This window comes from Pristiophorus japonicus, chromosome 9 (assembly GCF_044704955.1).
Source record: "Pristiophorus japonicus isolate sPriJap1 chromosome 9, sPriJap1.hap1, whole genome shotgun sequence".
NCBI lineage: Eukaryota > Metazoa > Chordata > Chondrichthyes > Pristiophoridae > Pristiophorus > Pristiophorus japonicus.
In genome coordinates, this window is record NC_091985.1 from 6,932,186 (window position 1) to 6,944,431 (window position 12,246).

At 48.2% G+C, this 12,246-nt stretch overlaps 1 protein-coding gene across 1 annotated transcript in view; it reads left to right on the forward strand.

Annotated features, from left to right (window-relative positions):
* LOC139272911 (L-gulonolactone oxidase-like) overlaps window positions 1–12,246 on the forward strand; it is a 119,055-nt gene that overhangs the window by 71,177 nt on the left and 35,632 nt on the right. The gene's annotated exons all lie outside the window — the stretch shown is intronic.

Sequence of the window (12,246 nt, forward strand, 5' to 3'; positions counted from 1 at the left end):
GTCCCTAATATTGAGGGAAAAATACAACAATCCACCCGAGATCCGAAACTCACCATCGGAATAACGGGTATCAAGTGAACATTGCCTGCATTGCACTCGCACCAGGTCTGTGGCACTGCCAGCCTGCCATTCACACTAACTAGAAAGGCGTGTCGGCAAAGGAAGGGAAGTGGTTGAATAGGCTGAGCCCAGCTCGCCCAGGCTGACTGCGACAGATACCACACACACCGCAGGTTCACACCGACCTCCTTTACATCAAGTGGCACAATGCCGAGGGTGGCAGTGCGAAGGATGCATAATTAGTGCAGGAAATTGTCTGAATGATGAATGGAGTTAATGAGCTGTCCGCTGTCTCATTGTCACTGATTAATAGGATGCTGTAATCACCCCTGGTCCCTCTGGGTAGGTGTCTGGGCGATCTGAGCGGCATCATCTCTCCAAACGAGGCAGACTCCATTCCACTGCCATCTATCCCTGGCTTTGCTCCGAGAATCATAGAATCATAGAAATGTACAGCACAGAAGGAAGCCATTTCGGCCCATGGTGTCCATGCCGGCCAACAAGAGGCTATCCAGCCTAATCCCACTTTCCAGCTCTCGGTTAGTACTCCTGCAGGTTACGGCACTTCAGGTGCACATCCAAGTACTTTGTAAATGTGGTGAGGGTTTCTGCCTCTACCACCCTTTCAGGCAGTGAGTTCCAGACCCCCACAACCCTCCGCGTGAAGAAATTTCCCCTCAAATCCTCTCTAAACCTCCTACTAATTTTTTTTAATTTATGCCTCCTGGTTATTGAACCCTCTGCTAGGGGAAATAGGCTCTTTCTATCCACTATATCTAGACCCCTCATTATTTTATACACCTCAATGAGGACTCCCCTCAACCTACCCTGAACGAATGAAAACAAACTCAACCTATCCAATCTTTCCTCATAGCTAAGATTCTCCACTCCTGGCAACATCTTCATAAATCTCCTCTGCACCATCTCCAGTGCAATCACGTCCATCCAGTAATGTGGTGACCAGAACTGCATGCAGTACTCCAGCTGTGGCCGAACCAGTGTTCTATACAATTCAAGCATAACCCCCCCTGCTCTTATATTCTATGCCTCGGCTAATAAAGGCAAGTATCCCGTATGCCTTCTTAAACACCTGCTACCTTCAGGGATCTGTGGATATGCACTCCAAGGTCCCTTTATTCCTCTACACTTCCCAGTGTCCTATTTAATGTATATTCCCTTTCCTTGTTGGCCCTCCCCAAATGCATTACCTCACACTTCTCCGGATTAAATTCCATTTGTCACTGTTCTGCCCATCTGACCAGTACATTGATATCTTCCTGCAGTCTACAGCTTTCTTCTTCATTATCAACCACACAGCCTATTTTTGTATCATCTGCAAACTTCTTAATCATACCCCCAACATTCAAGTCTAGATCATTAATATATACCACAAAAAGCAAGGGACATAGTACTGAGCCCTGCGGAACCCCACTAGAAACATCCTTCCAATCATAAAAACACCAATCAACCATTACCCTTTGCTTCCTGTCTCTGAGCCAATTTTTAATCCAACTTGCCACTTTGCCCTGGATCCCATGGGCTTTTACTTTCGTGACCAGTTTGCCATGTGGGACCTTATCAAAAGCTTTGCTGAAATCCATATACACTACATCATATGCACTACACTCATCGATCCTTGTTACCTCCTCAAAAATCAAGTTAGTCAGACACGACCTTCCCTTAACAAATCCGCGCTGACTATCCTTGATCAATCTGTGTCTTTCTAAATGAAGATTTATCCTGTCCTTTAGAATTTTTTCCAGTAAGTTTTCCACCACTGAGGTTAGGCTGACTGGCCTGTAATTACTCGGTCTATCCCTTTCTCCCTTCTTAAACAAAGATACAACATTAGCAGTCCCTCTAGTCCTCTGGCACCACACCTGTAGCCCGAGAAAATTGGAAAATGATGGTCAGAGCCTGTGCTATTTCCTCTTTTGCTTCGCTTAACAACTTGGGATACATTTCATCTGGGCCTGGGTATTCATCCACTTTCAAAGCTGCTAAACCCCTTAATACCTCATCTCTCCCTATGTTTATTTCATCTAATATTTCACACTCCTCCTCCTCGATAGCAGTGTCTGCATCACCCCTCTCTTTTGTGAAAACAGACGCAAAGTATTCCTTAAGAACCATACCCACATTTCATGCCTCCACACACAGATTACCCTCATGGTCTCTGATAAGCCTTACCCTTTCTTTATTTATCCTCTTACTCTGAATGTATTTATAAAACATCTTTGGATTTTCCTTGATTTTCCTTGCCAAGAATTTTTCTTGCTCTCTCTTTGCTTTCCTAATATCCTTTTTAATTTCACCGCTGGAATTTTTATACTCCTCCAGAGATTCTGCTGTATTTAGCCCTCACTATCTGTCATAAACCACCCTTTTTTTCTTTATCCTACCCTGTATGGCCCTCAACATCCAGGGGGCTCTAGATTTGTTAGTCCCTCCCTGTTTCTTTAAGGGCACATATTTGGCCTGAACACTACGGATTTTCTCCTTGAATGCCTCCCACTGTTCCAACACTGATTTACCTCCAAGGAGCTGATTCCAGCCCACTGTGGCCAAATCACTTCTCAGCTTAGCAAAGTTGGCTTTTCCCCAATTTAGAACTTTTATTCCTGGTCTATCCTTGTCCTTTTCCATAACTACCCTCAATCAAACTGAATTATGGTCACTAGCACCTAAATGCTCTCCCACTAATACCCCTTCCACCTGCCCAGCTTCACTCCCTAAACCTAAATCCAGAACAAGCTCCTCCCGTGTTGGGCTTGTTACCGACTGGCTAAAAAAGTTCTCCTGAATGCATTTTAGGAATTCCGCACCCTCTATACCCTGCACACTAATTTTGTCCCAGTTAATATTAGGATAGTTGAAATCCCCTACTATTACTGCCCTATCGTTTTTGCACTTCTCAAAAATGTGCCTACATATTTGCTCTTCTATCTCCCTCTCACTGTTTGGGGGTCTATAGTACACCCCCAGCAGTGTGATCGCCCCTTTTTTATTTTTCAATTTGACCCATATGGCCTTGTTTGATGATCCCTCTAACATATCATCCCTCCTCACAGCTATAACAGTTTCTTCAATCAATACTGTGACACTCCCTCCCTTTTTACCCTGCTCTCTATCTCTGAAGATCCTGTAACCGGGAATGTTGAGCTGCCATACCTGCCCCTCTTTTAGCCATGTCTCTGTATTAGCTATAATACCTTACTCCCAAGTGTCTATCTGTGCTCTCAGCTCATCTGCCTTATTCCCTATACTCCTTGCATTGAAGTATTCCTTCTCCTTCTTAGGCGGGCCCTCGAATCGAGGATGACTTGCTTCCACGCCAAAAAGGGATGAGTTCACATGTGTTTCAATGAAGGACCTAATTTTACGGATCCCGAACTACATCCTGAAGGGTGGAAGATGCCTGTGCGTGGATTTTTTTAACGTGGGGTGGCCGTTGCACAATAGCCACCACACGGGCTTGACAGAGCTAGGTCTTGGTCCAGTGGCAAGGGTTAACCAAGATGACTATTGAAATATATACCATTTAGTACAGCCAAACCTCTTTGTTGACTACTTACTAACCCTTGTTTCTCCTCTCCTTCAAACTAATTTTCTACGGGTTTGCTTTCCAATTGCAGCTTTACTCCCCTCCCTACTGAATCTATTCTCAGGTTCCCATCCCCCTGCCAAGCTAGTTTAAACTCTCCCCAACAGCACTAGCAAACCCCGCCCCCCCGCGAGGATATTGGTCTCGGCTTTGTTTAGGTACAATCTGTCCAGCTTGTACAGGACCCACCTCCCCCAGAAGTGGTCCCAATGTCCCAGAAAACTAAAGCCCTCCCGCCTGCACCATCTCTATCCTCCTATTTGTGTACTCACGAGCTCGTGGCACCGGAAGTAATCTGGAGATTACTACCTTTGAGGTCCTACTTTTTAATCTTTACCCTAGCTCCCTAAACTCTGCCTGTAGGACCTCATCCCTCTCTGTACCTATGTCATTGGTCCCCCTCTCTTCCCAGAATGCTCCCTCTCTCCCCACAATGTCTACCCAAGCTGTCGCAGCCAAGAGAATGATATCCAGCCTGCTCCAAATCCAAACCTGGTGCCCCAGATATCTGCCTGGCATGCCTGCGCTTGAACTTGCGACCAGGATTATTCCTCCCCTCTGCTGGGAGAAGTCTGCCTCTTGAGATCGGGCCCAGAGTGGACCGAGATTTCAGCCAGACCCATCCCAAGACCAGCTGCTTGTACTTTTGGGTCTTTATTCTGCCCTTTGCTGAAAGGGCAGGCTACCATCAATCAATCTACTGATGTCCCATCCCAGGGTGGGAGGGGGATCTCTCACACTCAGTTACAGGGTATGTGAGGGCTGTGATCCCAGCTCACCCCCCGCCCCCTGGTAAACAAGGATCCCAAAGTTAGCACCAGACTCAAGCTACTTTTCAAAAACTTCACAGCAGAAACCACCAATGTGTTTATTCAGAATCTCGTTATACTCTGACGCATTCTATCAGAATCAAAATCGGCTGCACAGTACCAGTCAGGAGTGAATCCTTCCCTTTTACCAACTGCATACTCTACATATACAGGAGCTGACACTGGGACACACACAGTGTGTACAGGAGACACTGGGACACACAACAGTGTGTACAGGAGACACTGGGACACACACAGTGTGTACAGGAGACACTGGGACACACACGGTGGAAACAGGGGCTGACACTGGGACACAAACGAGTGAATAAATTCCCTCCTATCAGCCCTTCTCTCGTCTCATTAGGGTGGCCCCCCTGTTCGGTACAAGTCCAGTTGTGATTATTTCCATTGAGAGATGTTTGTGTTTAAAAAACTGCATTGTTCCTGCTGACAGAGTGGTTTGGCGACACACTTAGGCCGTTCGTTCACTCTGTGAGTGTGAGCAGGGCAGGTGTGTGTGAGCAGGAGGGTGTGTGTGAGCAGGGGCGGAGGTGAGTGCGAGCGGGGGGGGGGGCGGTGAGTGTGAGCAGGGGAGTGCATGTGTGAGCGGGGGAGTGTGAGTGTGAGCGGGGGGAGTGTGAGTGTGAGTAGGGGGCAGGGAGTGTGAGTAGGGGGGAGGGAGTGCGCGCAGGGAATGAGTGTGAGCAGGGGGTTTGAGTGTGAGCCTGGGTGGGGGAGTGAGCAGGGGGTGAGTGTGAGCAGGGGGTTTGAGTGTGAGTGGGGGTGAGTGTGTGAGGGGTGAGTGTGAGCAGGGGTGAGTGTGCAGGGGGTGAGTGTGTGCAGGGGAATGTGAGTGTGGGCGGGGTGAGTGTGAGCGGAGGAGGGGTGAGTGTGAGCAGGGGTGAGTGTGAGCGGGGGAATGTGAGTGTGAGCAGGGGTGAGTGTGAGCGGGGGTGGGGGTGAGTGTGAGCAGGGCGGTGGGTGTGAGTGTGAGCAGGGATGGTATGAATTTCCGACGCTGTGTGAGCGAGTGTGAACATCACCATTCCGAGTTACCGCTGTGCCGAACTATTCCTTTACGGCGGTGTGTGTGACCGTGTGTGTCTGGGAGTTTCTCTTGCGGTGAACATTGGGTAGAAATTCTGTAGTGCGTTTGGGGCAATAACGTTTGAAAACTCCGAAGGCGATTATCATTTTTTTTCTCCTGGGAAATCCATTGATCCTGGGACGCCGATGTTCGAGAGCGGGACGGGAGTGGCAGAGCGCTGCATAGTGTGGAGCACATTGCTACCGACATCAGAGTCTGTTTCCCTCGCTTAAAGGGAAGGGCCGATCTTGTGGTCGGCTGTGTGTGACCAGGGGAGCTGTGTGACACTATTACAGCCACAATCACACCGGGCATGGCGAGCTTGGACATCAAGCACCAATGAAGGATCGAAAACTTGCAGCAGGCACCAGACTGGTAGGCAAAGATTAAAGTTTGGCCCTGACCACCAAGGCCTTTGATCCACGCTCCCCAAGTGGCCGGCCGAGGTGACACTGCCTCCGGCAGCTGCCGCTGTTGACCGCCCGCCGAATATTGCGTCTGGGGCGGTAATGGGACACTGCGCACCTGATGACATGGATTCATGGATTCATGAAGGGGAAATCATGTTGAACTAATTTACTGGAATTCTTTGAGGATATAACGAGCATGGTGGATAGAGGTGTACCGATGGATGTGGTGTATTTAGATTTCCAAAAGGCATTCGATAAGGTGCCACACAAAAGGTTACTGCAGAAGATAAAGGTACGCGGAGTCAGAGGAAATATATTAGCATGGATCGAGAATTGGCTGGCGAACAGAAAGCAGAGAGTCGGGATAAATGGGTCCTTTTCGGGTTGGAAATCGGTGGTTAGTGGTGTGCCACAGGGATCGGTGCTGGGACCACAACTGTTTACAATATACATAGATGACCTGGAAGAGGGGACAGAGTGTAGTGTAACAAAATTTGCAGATGACACTAAGATTAGTGGGAAAGCGGATTGTGCGGAGGACACAGGGAGGCTGCAAAGAGATTTAGATAGGTTAAGCGAATGGGCGAAGGTTTGGCAGATGGAATACAATGTCGGAAAGTGTGAGGTCATCCACCTTGGGAAAAAAAACAGTAAAAGGGAATATTATTTGAATGGGGAGAAATTACAACATGCTGCGGTGCAGAGGGACCTGGGGGTCCTTGTGCAGGAATCCCAAAAAGTTAGTTTGCAGGTGCAGCAGGTAATCAGGAAGGCGAATGGAATGTTGGCCTTCAAAAGCAGGGAGGTCCTGCTGCAACTGTACAGGGTATTGGTGAGGCCGTACCTGGAGTACTGCGTGCAGTTTTGGTCAACTTACTTAAGGAAGGATATATTGGCTTTGGAGGGGGTACAGAGACGATTCACTAGGCTGATTCCGGAGATGAGGGGGTTACCTTATGATGATAGATTGAGTAGACGATAGAGGGGTGATCTTATAGAAACATTTAAAATAATGAAAGGGATCGACAAGATAGAGGCAGAGAGGTTGTTTCCACTGGTCGGGAAGACTAGAACTAGGGGGCACAGCCTCAAAATACGGGGGAGCCAATTTAAAACCGAGTTGAGAAGGAATTTCTTCTCCCAGAGGGTTGTGAATCTGTGGAATTCTCTGCCCAGGGAAGCAGTTGAGGCTAGCTCACTGAATGTATTCAAGTCACAGAGAGATAGATTTTTAACCAATAAGGGAATTAAGGGTTACGGGGAGCGGGCGGGTAAGTGGAGCTGAGTCCACGGCCAGATCAGCCATGATCTTGTTGAATGGCGGAGCAGGCTCGAGGGGCTAGATGGCCTGCTCCTGTTCCTAATTCTTATGTTCTTATGACATCACGATCTATGGGGCGCTCGAAAGCCCGGCGCAAAACTGAGCGGGAGGTACACGGGCATCGGTGAATTCGCCGCGGCTGGTCGGGAAACCCCTGCGCGCCCCGCTACCGCCCCCGCTCCGCAGGCGCTAACGGCAGGTGCAAAGCAGTCGAATTTCTCCCCCATTGTGTCCGAACTCGATCCCCACACAGGCAGGAATAAAGTGCGAGGCCGCGTTGCTCTCCGACTCTCTCCAGCCTCGGGGAGGCTGCATCTTGCTGTTGCCTTGCTATTAGTTACACTCCGCTGATATCATTGTCCGCGTGTGAGCGCTGCGCGGTGTGCGCCCGAGGACAGTGACCCACATAATCCCGATGAAGCTCAGCGTCCCCGATGGCTCCGCTCGGCACAACATTCTGCAGCAAACTGCTTTCAGTTTTGTTTCATCTCATTCCTTCCGCTCTAATTCTCCGCCAGCTTTGTGGCAAGTTCTAGCTCCCAGATTCTGCAAACGCTTCCCAGTCTCTGCACCCTTCGTCCTTTCAGGTATCGAAGTGAGGCCCACGTGCGAAATTGCAGCTCCGGTTGTCGAATCAGTCAGCGATCCCGCACAGCAGCAGGCCATTCGGCCCATCGCCACTGTACCACTGCTTCACTCCACTCAGGCACACAGAACTACAAACGGAGAAAGTTACGTAGTTACACAGCGCCCTGCACAGCCGCAGGACCCCTCACAGCCAATGAGGTAGCTTTGAAGTCTATTCACTGTTGTCGGACAGGGAAGTATAGCCGCCAGTGTGCGCACAGCAAGCTCCCGCAAATAGCAATGTGACCATGACCACATAACCTGCTTTTTAGTGATGTTGATTGATGGATAAGTATAACTGGGTGCTGAGCACTGACCCCATTAAGCTGCGCAGAACGTGCATCGCTCTGGACGTCCCATGCAGGATGCATGGCGGCTTCAACATGGAAAAACCGCACAGGCGCTGAAATCTGAATGGGCCACGCAGCCCGTTAAAGGTGCGGGACACCCAAAATAATTAGTGGGAACATTGGTGCGGAGTGCTGTAATATAAATGAGTGCTGTAACATAACTGAGTGCTGTAACATAACTGAGTGCTGTAATATAACTGAGTGCGCAGTGCTGTAATATAACTGACGGCGCAGTGCTGTAATATAACTGAGTGCTGTAATATAACTGAGTGCTGTAATATAACATAAGAACATAAGAATTAGGAACAGGAGTAGGCCATCTAGCCCCTCGAGCCTGCTCCGCCATTCAACAAGATCATGGCTGATCTGGCCGTGGACTCAGCTCCACTTACCTGCCCGCTCCCCGTAACCCTTAATTCCCTTATTGGTTAAAAATCTATCTATTTGTGACTTGAATACATTCAATGAGCTAGCCTCAACTGCTTCCTTGGGCAGAGAATTCCACAGATTCACAACCCTCTGGGAGAAGAAATTCCTTCTCAACTCGGTTTTAAATTGGCTCCCCTGTATTTTGAGGCTGTGCCCCCTAGTTCTAGTCTCCCCGACCAGTGGAAACAACCTCTCTGCCTCTATCTTGTCGATCCCTTTCATGATTTTAAATGTTTCTATAAGATCACTCCTCATCCTTCTGCACTCCAACGAGTAAAGACCCAGTCTACTCAATCTATCATCATAAGGTAACCCCCTCATCTCCGGAATCAGCTAAGTGAATCGTCTCTGTACCCCCTCCAAAGCCAGTATAACCTTCCTTAAGTAAGGTGACCAAAACTGCACGCAGTACTCCAGGTGCGGCCTTACCAATACCCTATACAGTTGCAGAAGGACCTCCCTGCTTTTGTACTCCATCCCTCTCGCAATGAAGGCCAACATTCCATTCGCCTTCCTGATTACCTGCTGCACCTGCAAACTAACTTTTTGGGATTCATGCACAAGGACCCCCAGGTCCCTCTGCACCGCAGCATGTTGTAATTTCTCCCCATTCAAATAATATTCCCTTTTACTGTTTTTTTTCCCAAGGTGGATGACCTCACACTTTCCGACATTGTATTCCATCTGCCAAACCTTCGGCCATTCGCTTAACCTATCCAAATCTCTTTGCAGCCTCTCTGTGTCCTCTACACAACCCGCTTTCCCACTAATCTTAGTGTCATCTGCAAATTTTGTTACACTACACTCTGTCCCTTCTTCCAGGTCATCTATGTATATTGTAAACAGTTGTGGTCCCAGCACCGATCCTTGTGGCACACCACTAACCACCGATTTCCAACCCGAAAAGGACCCATTTATCCCGACTCTCTGCTTTCTGTTCGCCAGCCAATTGTCTATCCATGCTAATACATTTCCTCTGACTCCGCGTACCTCTATCTTCTGCAGTAACCTTTTGTGTGGCACCTTATCGAATGCCTTTTGGAAATCTAAATACACCACATCTATTGGTACACCTCTATCCACCATGCTCGTTAAATCCTCAAAGAATTCTAGTAAATTAGTTAAATATGATTTCCCCTTCATGAATAAATGCTGCGTCTGCTTGATTGCACTATTCCTATCTAGATGTCCCGCTATTTCTTCCTTAATGATAGTTTCAAGCATTTTCCCCAATACCGATGTTAAACTAACCGGCCTATAGTTACCTGCCTTTTATCTGCCCCCTTTTTTAAACAGAGGCGTTACATTAGCTGCTTTCCAATCCGCTGGTACCTCCCCAGAGTCCAGAGAATTTTGGTAGATTATAACGAATGCATCTGCTATAACTTCCGCCATCTCTTTTAATACCCTGGGATGCATTTCATCAGGACCAGGGGACTTGTCTACCTTGAGTCCCATTAGCCTGTCCAGCATTAACCCCTAGTGATAGTGATTGTCTCAAGGTCCTCCCTTCCCACATTCCTGTCACCAGCAATTTTTGGCATGGTTTTTGTGTCTTCCACTGTGAAGACCGAAGCAAAATAATTATTTAAGGTCTCAGCCATTTCCACATTTCCCATTACTAAATCCTCTTTCTCATCTTCTAAGGGATCAACATTTACTTTAGTCACTCTTTTCCATTTTATATATCTGTAAAAGCTTTAACTGTCTGTTTTTATGTTTTGCGCAAGTTTACTTTCGTAATCTATCTTTCCTTTTTTTATTGCTTTCTTAGTCATTCTTTGCTGTTGTTTAAAATTTTCCCAATCTTCTAGTTTCCCACTAACCTTGGCCACCTTATATGCATTGGTTTTTAATTTGATACTCTCCTTTATTTCCTTGGGTATCCACGGCTGGTTATCCCTTCTCTTACCGCCCTTCTTTTTCACTGTCATCGACAGTGATCATCGAGTGATCGCTGATCATCGACCTCAACTCCACTTTCCTGCCCGATCTCCATAACCCTTGATTCCCCTAGTATCCAAAAATCTATCGATCCCGGCCTTGAATATATTCAGAGACTCAGCATCCACAGCCCTCTGGGGCAGAGAATTCCAAAGATTCACCACCCTCCCTAACAGCAATGTGGGAGAACCTTCTCCACACGGACTGTAGTGGTTCAAGAAGGCAGCTCACCACCACATTCTCAAGGGCAGTTAGTGATGGTCAATTCATGCCTGCTTGCCAGCGATGCTCATATCCTATGAGTGAATAATAAAAGGATGTGCTTATTTGTACTGCCAAAATGGCTGCCATGCTCCACCCTTTGTCTATGATTGGTCCCCTTGGAGGATAAGTCACACCCTGAAGTTTCAGAGGAATGTGTCACAAAACCGCCCATCCCAAGATCTCACTGACTTTGCAAATTGTAACTCGATCCACTTTGACTTCCTGAAGCGACAGAGGACAGCAAGGGCCAGCCAAAGTGCATGCCGCCCCCCACTCTGCCCGCCCCCCACAACCATAGATGAGGCATTGTGTACAGATTGTTAACAGGTTTATTGGGTATAAAGTGAATAGTGACAGTGTTGTGACTTCTGGATATCATCCACTCCAACGATGTCCCTGATCCGCCTTCCCTCTCTCCCCTCTGATCATCCCCTCCCCCACCACCCCCCAGTCACTCTCTCCCCAGCCTCTCTCTCTCTCTTCCCCAGCCTCTCTCTCTCTCCCCCAGTCTCGCTCTCCCTCTACCCCCAGTCTCTCTCCCCCCAAGTCTCTCTCTCCCTCTCTCTCTTCCCCCCCACAGTCTCTCTCTCCCCCAGCCTTTCTCTCCCTCCCAGTCTCTCTCCCTCTCTCTCTTCCCCCCGCAGTCTCTCTCTCCGCCAGTCTCTCTCCCTCTCTCTCTTCCCCCCGCAGTCTCTCTCCCCCGGCCTCTCCTTTGATACTTTCCTTTATTTCCTTGGTTATCCACGGCGAGTTATCCCTTCTCTTACCACCTTTCTTTTTCACTGGAATATAGAAACATAGAAACATAGAAAATAGGTGCAGGAGTAGGCCATTCGGCCCTTCTAGCCTGCACCGCCATTCAATGAGTTCATGGCTGAACATGCAACTTCAGTATCCCATTCCTGCTTTCTCACCATACCCCTTGATCCCCCTGGTAGTAAGGACTTCATCTAACTCCTTTTTGAATATATTTAGTGAATTGGCCTCAACAACTTTCTGTGGTAGAGAATTCCACAGGTTCACCACTCTCTGGGTGAAGACGTTTCTCCTCATCTCGGTCCAAAATGGCTTACCCCTTTTCCTTAGACTGTGACCCCTGGTTTTGGACTTCCCCAACATCGGGAACATTCTTCCTGCATCTAACCTGTCTGAACCAATCAGAATTTTAAACATTTCTTTGAGGTCCCCTCTCATTCTTCTGAACTCCAGTGAATACAAGCCCAGTTGATCCAGTCTTTCTTGATAGGTCAGTCCCGCCATCCCGGGAATCAGTCTGGTGAACCTTCGCTGCACTCCCTCAATAGCAAGAATGTCCTTCCCCAAGTTAGGAGACCAAAACTG